We start from the raw sequence: 15709 nt of genomic DNA on the forward strand, positions 1-15709 counted from the left end.
GAGTGAATCAAATTGGCTGAAGGCTGGCATCTGTGATGCTGGGGACCTCTGGAGGAGGCCAAGATGGATCATCCACTTGGCACTTCTGGCTGAAGATTGTTGCGAATGCTTCAGCCTTATCTTTTGCACTGCTCCATTATTGAGGATGGGTATATTTGCGAAGCCTCCTCCTCCAATGAGTTGTTTAATTGTCCACCGCTTACGACTGGATACGGCAGGACTACAGAGCTTACATCTTATCCGTTGGTTGTAGGATCGCTTAGCCCTGACTATCACTTGCTGCTTATGCTGTTTGGTACACAAGTAATCCTCTGTTATAGCTTCACCATGTTGACACCTCATTTTTAGGTATGCCTGGTGTTGCTCTTGGCATGCCCTCCTGAACCATTCATTGAACCAGGGCTGATCCCTTGGCTTCATGGTAATGGTGGAGTGGGGGATATGCCAGGCCACGAGGTCACAATTGTGTTTTGAGTACAATTCTGCTGCTGCTGCCAAAGGCCCACAGTGCCTCATGGATACCCAGTCTTGGGTTGCTAGATCTGTTCGAAATCTATCCCATTTAGCACAATGGAGGGTATCCTCAATGTGAAGGCGGGACTTTGTCTCCACAATGACTGTGCGGTGGTCACTCCTACCAATACTGTCATGGACATATGCATCTGCAGCAGGAAGGTTGGTGAGGATGAGGTCAAGTATGTTTTTCCCTCTTGTTGGGTCCCTCAGCAGCTGCCGCAGACCCAGTCTAGCAGCTGTATCATTTAGGACTCTGCCAGCTCGGTCAGTAGTGGTGCTACCAAGCCACTCTTGGTGACGGACATTGAAGTCCTCCACCTAGGGTACATTCTGGGCCCTTGCCACCCTCAGTGCTTCCTCCAAGTAGCGTTCAACATGGAGGAGCACTGATTCATCAGCTGAGGGAGGATGCTATGTGGTAATCAGTTGGAGGCTTCCTTGCCCACATTTGACGTGATGCCATGAGACTTCATGGGGGTCTGGAGTTGATGTTGAGGACTCCCAGGGCAACTCCCTCCCGACTTTATACCACTGTGCCGCCACCTCTGCTGGGTCTGTCCTGCCGGTGGGACAGGACATACCAGGGACGGTGATGGTGGAGTTTGGGACATTATTTGTAAGATATGATTCCATGAGAATGATTATGTCAGGCTGTTGCTTGACTAGTCTGTGAGACAGCTCTCCCAATTTTGCCACTAGACTCCAAATGTTAGTAAGGGGGACTTTGCAAGGTCAATAGGGCTGCTCCTGCCATTATCGTTTCCAGTGCCTAGGTCAATTCTGGGTGGTCTGTCTGGTTTCAATCCTTTTTTGTGACTTTGTAGCGGTTTGTTACAACCGAGTGGCTTAGCAGCTTGCTGGGCCATTTCAGAGTCAACCAGATTTTAATTACAGATTTTTATTGAATTCAAATTTCACCATCTGCCGTGGGCTGATTCGAACCTGGGTCCCCAGAGCATTACCCTGGGTCTCTGGATTACTAGTCAACCGACAATACTGCTACACCATCGCCTCCCCCACACTAGATGGGGGCTAAGGAGAGATTGACAAAGATGCCATGAACAAAAGGACAAAGGGAGCTTTAATGGTAGTGGTAAGGGCTAAAGAAGGTGCTGATAGTGGCATAAAGGTAAGAAAACACAATGTGATAATAGCAGAACAGGGGTAGGCACTCTGAGAAGAACATGAACAAGTAGCAGATGGCCCTTGTGGGGGTGGGGCGGGTTGAGGGGGCAGTGGTGGGGGAAAAAAATGATCGAAAATTGGGGGATAAAAAAGTGGATAAAACAATGAACAAAATATAAAAATGAACAAAATTAAAAATAAGTGGTTAAAAGAAATGAATTTAAAAAGGGATTTAAAAAGGGGTGAAGATGGAGGAGAGAGTTCATGGTTTAAAGTTGCTGAACTCAACATCAAGTCCAGAAGGCTGTAAACTGCCTAATCAGGAGATGAGGTGCTGTTCCTCCAGTTTGCATTGGGCTTCACTAGACCATTGCAGCAGGCCAAGGATGGACATATGGGCAGGGTGGTGTGTTGAAATGGCAAGCAACAGGAAGGTCTGGGTCATGCTTGCGGACAGACCGAAGGTGTTCCGCAAAGCAGTCACCCAGTCCGCGTTTGGTCTCTCCAATGTAGAGGAGACCGCATTGGGAGCAGCAAATGCAATGGACCAAATTGAAGGAGGTGTAAGTGAAGCGCTGCTTCACCTGAATGGGGTGTTTGGGCCCTTGGACGGTGAGGAGGTAAAGGGGCAGGTGTTGCACCTTCTGTGGTTGCATGGAAAGGTGCCTTGGGAAAAGGATGAGGTGCTGGGGGTGATGGAGGAGTGGACCAGGGTGTCCTGGAGGGAACAGTCCCTACGGCGTGCTGATTTGGCGGTGGTGGTTGGGGGGGCGGGGGGGGGATGTGATGTGAGGGGAAGATGTATTTGGTGGTGGCATCATGCTGGAGTTGGCAGAAATGGCAGAGGATGATCCTTTGAATGCGGAGGCTGGTGGAGTGAAAAGTGAGGACAAGGGGGACCCTATCATGGTTCTGGGAGGGAGAGGAAGGTGTGAGGGCAGAGGCACAGGAGATGGGTCAGACACAATGAGGGCCCTGTCAACCACAGTGAGTGAGAAAACCTTGGTTAAGGAGGAAAGAAGACTTGTCAAAAGTGCTGTTTTGTAAATTGGCATCATCAGAACAGATGCAACAGAGGCGAAGGAACTGAAAGAACGGGATGGAGTCCTTACAGGAAGCGGGGGTGTGAGGAGCTGTACTCGAGGTAGCTGTGGGAGTCGGTGAGTTTGTAATGAATATTGTTGGACAGCCTATCACTAGAAATTGAGACAGAGAGGTCAAGGAAGGGAAGGGAAGTGTCAGTGATGGACCATGTGAAGGTGATAGAGGGGTGGAAATTGGAAGCAAAGCTAATCAATTTTTCCAGGTCCAGATGAGAGCGTGAAGCAGCACCGAAACAGTCATCGATGTACCAAATAAAGAGTTGCCCTCCCCACCTCCCAAATAGGACTGGAACAAACAATGCTCCACACACCCCATAAAGAGACAGGCATAACTGGGGCCCATGCGGGTACCCATAGCCACACCTTTTTGGAGGAAGTGAGACAAGTTGAAGGAGAAATTGTTCAGTGAGAGAACTAGTTCAGTCAGATGGAGGAGAGTGGTGGAGGATGGGGTTTGTTCTGGCCTCTGATCAAGGAAGAAGCGGGGAGCCCTCTGACCATTCTGGTGGGGGATAGAGGTGTAGCGAGATTGGACATCCATGGTGAAGAGGCAGCGGTTAGGGCCAGGGAACTGGAAACCGTTGATATGATGTAGGGCATCAGAGGAATCGCAGATGCAGGTGGGAAGACACTGGACAAGGGGAGAGAGAACGGAGTCGAGATAGAAAGAAATGAGTTTCGTGGGGCAGGAACAGGCTGACACGATTAGTCTACCAGGACAGTCTTGTTCGTGGATTTGGGATGGAGGTAGAAGTGGGCTGTCTGGGGTTGGGAGACTATGAGGTTGGAAGCTGTGGAGGGAAGATCTCCAAAGGGGATGAGGTCATTGACAGTCCTGGAAACAATGGCTTGATGTTCGGTGGTGGGGTCATGGTCCAGAGGGAGGTAGGAAGAAGTGTTTGAGAGTTGGCGCTCAGACTCTGCGAGGTAGAGGTCAGTACACCAGACAACAACAGCACCATCCTTGACAGCAGGTTTGATAACAAAGTCAAGGCTTGACTTGAGGGAGCGCAGTGCAGCAAGTTCAGAAGGAGACAGGTTAGAGTGGCTGAGAGGAGCAGAGAAATTGAGACGGCCAATGTCACGCTAACAGTTCTCAATGAAAAGATCAAGAGCATGTAAGACATCAGAGAGAGGGGTCCAGGTGGAGAGAGAATACTAGAGGCGGTTGAAAAGGTCCATGGAACATGGCGGGGGACACACACTCCTGCCCAAAGAAGTGAGCACAGAGACGAAGACAGCAGAAGGAGAGTTCAGCATCAGGCCGAGCCTGAAATTCATTGAAGTGAGGGCGTAAGGGTATGAAACTGACTCCTTTGCTGAGTATAGAACATTCAACATCAGGGAGGGGAAGGTCAGAGGGTATGGTGAATACATGGCAAGGGCTGGGATTAGAAGAAGGGATGGGGTCAGAGGGATGAGAAGGGGTGGAGTGTCCTGAATGCGCATTGGTATCAATGAGTTGTTGGAGCTTGCGTTCCTTAGCACCTGAAAGGAAGAGAAAAAAGTTTCTTGTTAAGGCATTGGATGAGAGGAAGAATAAAATGAAACTGGGGATTAAGACAGCTTTGAGATTGGATGAGTCAGTGCTGCTGGAGAGAGAGGTCGAGTGTGTTCATATGGCAGCGCATGGCACTGAATGTGGATCTCAGGATGCGGCAAAAGTAGCAGTCCTATGTCCCGGAGATACCTGTAACCCTGGGTGGATTCGAAACATGAACTTCAGTTGGAATCCATGTGGAGTCAGAGACACAACTGCTGAGGTAGCAAACATGGCTGTGAAAGTGAGTTTTGGTAAACACCTTGCCAAACACCAGGAGGGAAATGGAAAGTAATGAAGGTGAACAGGGCAAAAGAGACAAACAGAAATCCTGTCGGAGAGAAGAGCAGTATTTCAAGGTAGGCATTCCTGGGAGAAGTGGCAATGAATTAAACACTAAGATAAAAGCAAAACACTGCGGATGCTGGAAATCTGAAAGAAAAACAAAAAATGCTGGAAAAAACTCAGCCGGTCTGACAGCATCTGTGGAGAGAAAAACAGAGATAAGATTTCAAGTCTGTATGGCCCTTCTTCAAAGCCACAGAGAAGTAGAAATGTGATGAAATTAATACTGCTTAAGATGGGTGGAGGTGAAGCAAGATAGAAGGCCAGTGATAGGTGGGGGCAAAGGAGAGATTGATCATGGCTGATCTGACTCCACATTCCCACCTACCCACAATAAGCTTTCAACCCCTTATCAAGAATCTATCTAGCTCTGGCTTAAAGACTGTGCTTTCACCACCATTTGAAGGAGAGCGTTCCAAAGACTCACTACACTCAAATAATTTCTCATCACGGTCTTAAATGGGTTCTAGATTCTCCCACAACAGGAAATATCCTTTCCACGTCCTGTCAAGACCCCTCAGCATCTTATAGGTTTCAATCAAATCGCCTCTTACTCTTCTAAACTCCAGTGGATACAAGTCTAGCCTGTCCAACCCTTCTTCATAAGACAACCCTCCCATTCCAGGTACTAGTCTAATAAACCTTCTCTGAACTGTTTCCAATGCACTTACATCCTTCTTTAAATAAGGAGACCAATACTGTACACAGTACTCCAAATGTGGTCTCACCAATACCCTCTAACTGAAGCATAGCTTCCCTACTTTTGTATTCAATTCCCCTCTATTCTATTAATATTCTATTAACTTTCCTAATTACTTGCTGTACCTGCATACTAACCTTTTGCAATTCAAAATCAGGGGCACAAACACATAGGAATCCGGGGAGGGGAAAGCATATCCTTCCTTAAATATGGAGACCAAAACTGTGCACAGTGCTCCGCTGCAGTCTCACCAAAGCCTTATACAATTGTATCAAGACTTATTTATTCCTGCACTTCAATCCCCTTGCAGTAAAGGCTAACATGTCATTTATCTTAAAACAACCAGAAAATACTGGAACAACTCAGGAAAGGGGATGCCACATCATCAAAGGGCAAACTCTCAAGTTCTGCTGCAGAGGACTCAGGTAAGGACTTGTGCCAGGCTACAGAAGGTAGCTTTTGGATGTTCATAACCAAATATTTGGTGCAATAGAAAGCCTGTACACAATGACAAGGAGCATGGAGGAGTCCAGGACCAACTTGGCAAAGAGCTTGGAGATCATCCTTTCAAACATGGTACCTTCATCACCAGGCCTGTGGAACCCACTATGATGCAGTGCATCCAGTGTCACAGCTTGGATTGCGGTACCAACAGTTTTCAAAGGTCTGTGCTGCAGTGGAAGCTTGAGCCCTCCTGGTTCTGAACACCACTGTTCAAAAGGGGCTTCCCATACACTACAGTAGTCCATCAATCTGTTCTTCAGCTTATCAATAGGATTGCTGAGGCGCCACACTGAAAGGGTGGCGGTGGCTCCACAGAGCATAATCCTGCTGTCCTTGTTGAGGATTAAAGTATTCCTGCTCCCACCCCTGCCCTTGCTATTGCCTATCAGCCAATCAGCCCAAACTGCCATTGTCCAGGCCAAGACTTTCTAGGACCAGTGCTGCTCAAGGTCAACCTCCAAGGCCATCTGCAGCCACAACTGAAGATCAGTGGCCTTCCATCAGCCATGCTACAGTCATTGGGAAAGCACTTCATAGGAGCTCAAGGATATTATATTAACAAAATCGTCATATTAGGTTTTTTTTGAGAATGTAACTAGTAGGATAGATATAGGGGAGCTAGTGTATATAATATGCCCACATTGCCATACTACATCCAATAAGTCGCCACACAGAAGTTTAATACACAAGATAAAGCCTCATAGAGCTGGGGATAACATGGATGGGGGAATTGGTTAACAATCAGGAATCAGAGTATAAATAAACAGGGCATTTTCAAGTTGACAGGCTGTAACTTGTGGAGTGCCATTAGGATCAGTGCTGGGGCCTTAGCTATTTACAAGCTATATGAATGACTCAGATGAAGAACCAAGAGTATTGTATCTAAGTTTCCAGATGATAAGTAGATAAGCAGTGAGGAAGACACAGAGGGGCTGCAAAGAGGTAAAGGTTGAGTAGAAGAAGCTGAGCGCCAACTCTCAGGCACTTCTTCCTACCTCCCCCGGACCGTGACCCCACATCCGAACATCAAGCCATTGTTTCCAGGACGGTCACTGACCTCATCTCCTCTGGAGATCCTCCCCCCTCAGCTTCCAACCTCAGAATCCCAACCCCAACAGCCTGCTTCTACCTCCTTCCCAAAATCAACAAACAGGGCTGTCCCAGTAGACCGATCGTGTCAGCCTGTTACTGCCCCCACAGAATTCATTTCTTCCTATCTTGACTCCATTCTCTCTCCCCTTGTGCAGTCTCTTCCCACCTACATCCACGATTCCCAATACGGTCTCCTCTACATTAGGGAGACCAAATGCAGACTGGGTGACCGCTTTGCGGAACACCTTCAGTCTGTATGCAAGCATGGCCCAGGCCTTCCTGTTTCTTGCCATTTCAACACACCATCCTGCTCTCATGCCCACATGTCCATCCTTGGCCTGTTGGAATGTTCCTGTGACACCCAATGTAAACTGAAGGAGCAGCACCTCATCTCCCAATGAGGTACTTTACAGCCTCTGGACTTAACATTGAATTCAACAACTTCAGACCATAACTCCCTCCTTTATCTTCATCCCTTTTTTTAAATCCATTTCTATTTTTTACCTAAGATAAAAGCAAAAATAAAAGCAAAATACTGCGGATGCTGGAAATCTGAAACAAAAACAACCGGAAAAACTCAGCAGGTCTGACAGCATCTGCAGAGAGGAACACAGTTAACGTTTCGAGTCCGTTTGACTCTTCATCAGAATCATCTCCTCTGGATATCCTCTGATAGAGATGAGAGCTGTCCTATGATAAGAGTGGATGCAGTCACCCAGTTCTGATGAAGAGTCAAACGGGCTCGAAACGTTAACTGTATTCCTCTCCACAGATACTGTCAGACCTGCTGAGTTTTTCCAGCTATTTTTGTTTTTATTTTTTATCTAATTTTTATTTTCATATATATTTTTATTTATCGTTTTATCCCTTTTTCTATCCTATTTTCCCCCAATCACCACCCCCTTCCCCCACCCCAAAAGGGCCTTTTGTTACTTTTGCATGTTGCTCTTTCACTGGGTGCTGACCCTTGTTCTGCTATTAAACACATTCTGCTTTCTTACCTTTAAGCCACTATCAGCACCTTCTTTAGCCGTTACCATTATCCATTAACACCCCCTTTGTCTTTTTGTCCATGACATATTTGTCATTCTCTTCTCAGCCCCCACCTATCGCTCACCTTCTATCCAGCTTCACCTGCTCCACCCCCTCAAAACAGTATAAATTTCATCACATTTCTACCTCTCCAGTTCTGAAGAAGGGTCATACAGACTCTAAACATTAACTGTTTCTCTCTCCACAGATGCTGTCAGACCTGCTGAGTTGTTCTAGTATTTTTTGGTTGGTTTAAGGTAAATGACATGTTAGCCTTTACTGCAAGGGGGTTGAAGTGCAGGAACAAATAAGTCTCAATACAATTGTATAGGGCTTTGGTGAGACCGCAACAGAGCACTGTGCACAGTTTTGGTCTCCATATTTAAGGAAGGATATGCATGGACTGGAGGCAGTACAGCAAAGGTTCACTAGATTGGTCCCTGAGATGAGAGCTGTCCTATGATAAGATGCTGAATAAAATGGGACTATAGTCTGGACTTTAAAAGAATGAGAGATGATTTCATTGAAACATACAAGGATTCTGAAGGGGCTTGAAAAGGTAGACACAGAAGGCACAGACTCAGGATAAAAGGGTCAATCATTTAGAACGGAGATGAGGAGAAATTTCTTCACTCGGGGGTTGTGAACGTTTGGAATTGTTTACCCCAAAGGGTTGTGGATGATCCATGTTGAATACATTCGAGCCCGACAGGTAAATCTTTGGCCTCTCAGGGAAATCAAGAGATATGGGGAGCAGGTGGGAAAGTGGAGTTCAGGACAAAGATCAGCCATGATCGTATTGAACAGTGGCTCAAGGGGATGTATAGTCTAATTTTGCACATATTTTTTTGTTATGATAGGCAACAGCACATGGAAGACAGGCAACAACACATGGAAGACACGCACTAAGAGGAATGCACAAAATTAATTTATTCTTGTTTGCAGATAATGACTCCAGCTCCACTTTCTCCTTCCCTGCCTGCTGCTCCCTTCTCCACTGATGGGTGGTGGAAAGGGCTGTTCTCAGGTTGTGCAGCCACATACAATCGCAAACTCTGATAACCGCTCAGCTGAACAGGGCTCCTCCAAAGGTTCAAGCAGTAAAAGAATTGTTTAAGGATGTTGGTGGTACGCACTGTAATATTCCTTGTGGTAGCATGGCTTTAATTGTAGGTCTGCTGAGCATGTGTGCATAGGTTGTGGACTGGTCTAAAGCAGATAACCCTTAATGCTCAATAGTCAGCCTTTGACTTGCTATGTAATGCAAACACAGGTGACACAGAACGGCAGTAGAATGAAGGAGTCATGGCCACTGCCAGGATAACAGCTGCTTGCAATCACACACCAGCTGCACATTGATTGAATGAAATCCCTTTTGGTTCATGAAAATGGCAGTTTTCACATGAAGCACGTGCAAGGCAATGGCACCCTGCACTATGGGGAAACCCGAAACTCCTCGTCTTCATTTGTCTGCTTCTCTATGGCAAGAGGGAATAAGCTGAAGCTGTCTTTCTATGTATAAATAACCTACGTATAAAAGACCTAACAAAGCAAGTATTTTAATTTTTTTCTTTAAGGTCAAGAGGTCCTGAAGTACCTTGGCCCCCATCCCTGACACAGGTTTCCCATCCCTCAATGAGGATTCTGTTAGGAAATAGAGATGGTTTAAGTAAGTTATATTGGTATTTGTGGGTGTTAGGAATGAGTTTTAGCTTTAAACTTTAAGTTTGATTTTTATTTCTGTATCTGTGTGTTACGAAAGGTCAAATGGAGTTTTAGTTTCACTTTAAAAAGGTGCTTGCATTTCTAATAAGTTTGACTAAAGGTAAACAAACAAGGAGGAAGAAAGAATTGGGCTGTTGCCCAGCAACAGTGGGCCAGGTCCCTCCCACAGACACACACACACAAACGCAAAGAGAAACAGCAGTTTTGATTTGGAAGCTGTGGAGTTCAGCTGGTTAAAAGAGACAGATAGCCAGTCCCAAGCTAAAGTAATGACCCCAAAACTCCAGGGTAGTGGAAGAGGGAAAAGCTCAAAGACAACCTTCTAGTCAAAGGAGGGACAGGAACGTGGAAAGGGTCCTGTTAAGTGAAGATAAGAGTGAGGGGCAGAGAGAAAGGCTCCAAGCTTCAGATTTAAAGATACAAAAGCTGCAGAAAGCAGATTTAAAGAACAGCTTGCAAGAGGCAAGAAGGTCTAAAGAGACAACTGAAGATCTGTAGCTCTTTACTATGGACAGAGTGCTGGAAGACAGCTCAAATGCATGTAGTGACCCATGGAAGAGGGATATCAGAAGGACAGTTTGAAACCCTGGAGGTGAACCCTTGTGGAAAGCATCCTACCAGAAAGCATCTGTTTGGGAGAAGAGTCCAAGGTGGAGAGTGGAGATTGGAAACCCTTATGTGAAAGTCAGAATTCAGTGAGACTGGTTGGCTCACGATGTGACAAGCATCTGGGGGAGATGAGAAGAGATCCATAGCATCTGGCTAAGGTGGCATCTGTCACTTGGTTTCAGAGTGTGGTATGTCTAACCACAGGGTGCCTATTGGTGTACTCCCGGAGGACATTAAAGTATAAGATAGTTTTTGTAACTGGTGTTAACCTTACAATCTGTATATATTTGTGGGTCAAGGAATATTGTAATACAGTTCATATTTTCTTGTCGAATAAATGTTTTATTCATTTATTAAAAGTTATCCTGATGACTCTGTTCATTAGCTACTCTCAACATATCTAAACAAACAAATAAAAGTTAGGATTTATCAAGCTGAGTTCCACTCTGGGATCAGGATTGTCCAGAAGTAACCTCAACTAGGATCATAATTCCCAATATGTTAAAAATCAGCCACTTTCCCACCCATGAGCTAAAATCAAGTCTTAAATTACAGTAATAAAAATTTTCCAGGACCAACATTTTTCCAAGGAGCTCAGACCTTACTAAAGTTAAATTCATGATTGGAAATCAGACTGCAAGTAAATGGATTAAACCAAGAATACATAATTCTTTTAGTTAATTCATAGATTGTGGGCATTCATATCCCTACACAACAAAATGTGTGGGTGTTAGATATCTGAAATAACAAGAGCACTGCAAATACTCAGCAGGTCTGCCAGCATCTGTGACAGTAAAATAGAGTTAATGTTTCAGATCGATGACCTTTCATCAGAATTCATCCCATCCTTATTACTAGAGGTGGTGATGGACCTTAACAACTGCCAGTTTGATACAAGTAAGGGTTTGCTAGGCCTCTTCAGTGGGCAGTTAAGAGTCAATCACTTAATTATATACTTTGAAATGAGTAAACCTAGTCACTTCCATACTTTTAGTGTACTCTACACATTATAGTTTTAAGGACTATTATAGTTTTGTACTGCTGAAAATTAGAGACATACTATTGAAGCTTTTTGCTTTGCACTCATCAGGTTTGACGCAAGAATGCCAAATTTCAAAGAAACAATTTATACTGCATTGGAAAAGGGTGTGATTGCTTGGCAAATCAACTCTGATTGGCTGAGGCATTGGCTTAGAGAATGCACTATTATACCCCACACTTTTGGTTAATTCAAAATGGCGCAGAGCTATACAAAAGACAAAGCTGGAGTGTCTGCAACATTCTTCAGCCAGAAGTACCGAGTGGTTGATCCGCCTCGGCCTCCAGAATCAACAAAGCCAGCCTTTAGTCAATTTGATTCAATCCATGTGACATTAAGAAAAATAGTTGAGCGCACTGGATACAGTGAAGGCTATAGGGCCCTGACAACATCCTGGCTATACTGCTGAAGACTTGTGCTCCAGAACTAAAATTCCTCAGGGCAGTGTCCCAAGCCCAAACATCTTCAGTTGCTTTATCAATTACCCTCCATCCACCAAAAGGTCAGAAGGACATAGATTCAAGTGACAGAAGGTGTAGGGGGGGCACATGAGGAAGAATTTTTTTTTTTTTTTTTTTTTTACACAGAGGGAAGTGGGTGTCCGGAATTCGCTGCCCAAGTTGGTGACAGAGGCAGAAATTCTGAACTCTTTTAAAAAGTACCTGGATCTGCACCTTAAGTGACATAAGCTGCAGGGATATGGGTCAGTTGCAGGAAGATGGGATTAGAAAGGGCACCTGGGTGTCCTTGGGCTGCCATGGACAAGATGGGCTGAATGGCCTTCTGTGCTGTAACTTTTCTATGGTTATATGGTTCTAAGTGGAGTTATGTGCTAAGGCTTGCACAGTTTTCAGCTCTACTTGCAATTTCTCAGATACTGAAGCAGCCCATGCTTACATGCAGCAAAACCTGGACAACATTCAGATTTGGGTTATGTGACAAGCAACATTTGAGGCACATAGGCATAGCCTGGCACCTATCTCCAAAAAGAGAAATTAACCACTTCCCCTTGATATTCAACAGCATTACCATCACTGAATCCCCCACTCTCATCATCCTGGGGGTCAGCACTGATCAGAAACTTAAATGAAAACTGTGGCTAAATGAGCAGGTAGGCCATTGGGTGTTCTGCTGCAAGTGACATATCTCCTGACTCTCCAAAACCTTTCCACTATCTACAAGGTAGAGGTCAGCTATGGAATACTCCTGGATGAGTGCTCCAAAACCCTCAAGAAGCTCAACACCATCCTGGACAAAGCAACTCACTGATTGGTACCCCAGCCATCACCTTATTCATCAAATTAGAGGGGGACAGGTAGCACTGCTAATATGGAAGAACATTCACTTCTTCCACCACCGACACAGTGGCTATAATGTACCCCATCTACAAGATGTACTACTGCAGCAACTCACCCAGGCTCCTTCAGCAGCACCTTCCAAACTTGTGGCCTCTGCCACCTAGAAGTGCAAGGGCCACAGGTGCATGTGAACACCAACACCTGCAAGTTCCCCTCCAAATCATATACCATCCTGACTTGGAAACATAATCACTGTTCCTTCATTGACACTGGGTCAAAATTCTAGAACTCCCTAACTTCAAGAGAAATTAATGCTTGCCTGGATAGCAATACCGACATCTCATGAATAAATCAAGCACCACACTTCCTGCACTGTTAACATCTTCCTATCCTTCCAGGTAGCCACCCATTTGTTGTTCTGACCTTTGCATGGCTATGGTATGACCAGCTCCTGGAAGATGGGATCCAGGATATTCATCTGTCTGGCAGTGAATCAGCTACCCTACCACTTCAGAAATCCTTAGCTCGAGTTCAACCAGCTGGAGGCACTGCTTGCATACATATGCCCAAACAGATGAAGCATCCTGAAGCTCCAACATACCACAGGATTTGCAGATTACAGGTCACAGCTGTCCCTCCATTCTAGTTTGGAAACTTGAAAAAACTCTTTTAGACAAGATGATTATTTATAGAATTGCTGTTAACCGTTCTGAACTATTTAATATATCAAGTTGTATTATTATTTTTCTACTCACTCCTCAAAGTCAACATAGCAAAGGCCACTAAAATTTCAGCTATCTAGATATTTACTTCATTCTGCAGCTTCACTCCTTCCTTTGAGTTGGGTTTGGTTTGGTTTGAATTGGGTTTCCTGAGCCCATACCCTTGAGACTCTGGTGTTAAGAAGTCATCTCTTCACTCAGCACAAGCTCTGCTTGACATGACCCCTCTTCAGATAAATGATATCTTTTTTCCTATCAAAATGTTCTACCTCAGACTTTGCTGTATTGAATTTAATTTTCCATTTATTCACCCAATCAACAAGCCTGTTTATATCTTCCTGTATTTAGGCACACACTTCCACACTTGTAGCTCCACCAATTCCATTTCCAAAACCTTCCTCTCCAAAATTTTGATATCACCTGCTAATTTTAATACCTTTCCTCCAACATATTAAGGTCCTTCATAATCAGTCCGCTTCCATCTAAACCTGGACAGTCCAAATTATTACCAGAGGGTCTAAGCAGCCGAGAAGCCATGCCTACCTGCCCCAAAACCCTGCTAATTCATAGTACAAATATAAAATTATCACTTCACAGATTACCTGCTAGATTTGGAGGGCCTGGTAGCCTGAAAAGTTAGGTTTGCCTTTACCAGCGATTAAACAGCCCTGAGAACAGATCTTCCCAAACTATGCACATCTCAAAAACACAAACTCAATAGCCAAAATATAAAAGATGAGTTGAGGATAAAAGATTATTACCCAAAATTGGAGAAACCAATGGAAAATTAAGTCAAACTTTGGGAAAGAAAAGTTTAGAAATTATAGGCTGAATTTTACAAGTTTTTTTTCCCCTATCCTTGGGACCATTTCCCGGTGCAGCTATCCTCCCAGTTGCTCTTCCCCAGGGTAAAGCAATTAAGAGCCCGCCTTCAGCCTCCCTGACCAATTAAGGAGGGCAGGCAAGATTACACTGTCATTTTGTCAGAAAGAGGATTTTTAATTAAAGGGACCACAGAATTCTGATGAAGGTTCATCAACCTGAAATATTAATTCTCTCTCTCCACGTTTCCTGGTCTGCTGTGCGTTTCCAGCATCTTCTGGTTTTACTTCAGATTTCCAGCAATTGCAGTATATTGCATTGGTGTTGTTTCCATTCTTAAGATTGGTGTTTAGATGTTACAATACAAAATCATTTAGTTCAGAACATTAGTTTGTATCAAGGGAGGTCAAGGATGGATTGGTTTCAATTTCCATAGGTGACAAGTGTGCTAAAGGCAGAATGTGAACTTTTACCTTTTTATTTTTCCATCTGACCTGGTCAGATGACTAGACAGCAGGAATTGACCATATATATTTACCTTGTTACATTATTCAAACAGAATACTAAGAAACTAGATTATGAGATTATTGGAAAATTCCTAACCTCCTTATTTCCAAACTCCACCCGTATTGCTTGCAATGAAGAGGAAATCCATTGATTTTTGCTTCTTTGGGAGAGCAGAAGGAAAGAGACAACTCCTGTTCAGCAACTAATTTCAATAAGCAGGTAATCTTGCACATGGCTTAATGATATACTAATAGCACTTTGTATGCAATTCCAATTTAAACAAAGGAAAATACACAGCTTTTTAACTGACATCTACACCTCCCAGAAAGCAGAATTCATAGTGTTACTGCAAAGGGCACGCTCTTCCAAATGAAAACTTCACCTCCTAGTTCTATCTTTAGTGATATCTCCTCCTCACTTTCACTCTTCAGTGGCTGGGAAAATTTTGTTTAGTTTCAAACTTATAATGTTCACCTCCAACTTGTAACTTATGCATCAGGGATCTCCCTCCACCCAGCTCCTTTTGAGGAAAAGCTACATAGCTTAATATTTTTGAGGACTACTTTTTGGTTTTCAGTGGAAATTAAAAAGGTGCCCTAACTCCTTTATTAGGTGGTGCAGCCACATAGTGTCACTACCTTCTGCATTAGTGTTGATTTTTTTAGGGTTACCATCTTTAGGTAGCACAAATGCCAAACAGATAGACCCTGCACATAAAATAGTCAGGTAAACGTTTCCCAAAATGGCCATTTTCAGCACAAAATTAAGAAAATCCTGAGCTATGAACAAACTTGAATGTAAACAGTGCCTGTCACAACCTCAGGAATCCCAAAGTGCTTTACAGTCAATGCAGTGCCCAGGAATTGTAGTCACTGTTCTTTTTTTTTAAAAGACCAAATTTACACACAGAAAATTGATAATGTCTAAATATTGTTTTAGGATGTTGCTCCCCTAAGTAAGATGGTGAGGAGGGGAAGGGTGAAAAGTTGGGGGGGGGGGAGGGGGGAGGGGGGCGGGGGAGAAAGAGGTG

At 44.3% G+C, this 15709-nt stretch overlaps 1 protein-coding gene across 14 annotated transcripts in view; it reads right to left on the bottom strand.

Moving 5' to 3' along the window:
• Positions 1 to 15709, bottom strand: part of LOC121292797 (coiled-coil domain-containing protein 9-like) — a 272485-nt gene that overhangs the window by 255854 nt on the left and 922 nt on the right. For 2 of the 14 annotated variants that reach the window (XM_041215196.1, XM_041215195.1), the window contains exon 2: positions 14776 to 14839. The exons of the other annotated variants lie outside the window; for them this stretch is intronic. The gene's annotated coding sequence lies outside the window, so the exon portion shown is untranslated. The remainder of the gene's footprint in view (positions 1 to 14775; positions 14840 to 15709) is intronic. 14 annotated transcript variants of the gene reach the window in all.

The sequence above is a fragment of the Carcharodon carcharias genome, chromosome 20 (genome assembly GCF_017639515.1).
Source record: "Carcharodon carcharias isolate sCarCar2 chromosome 20, sCarCar2.pri, whole genome shotgun sequence".
NCBI classification, from domain to species: Eukaryota; Metazoa; Chordata; class Chondrichthyes; order Lamniformes; family Lamnidae; genus Carcharodon; species Carcharodon carcharias.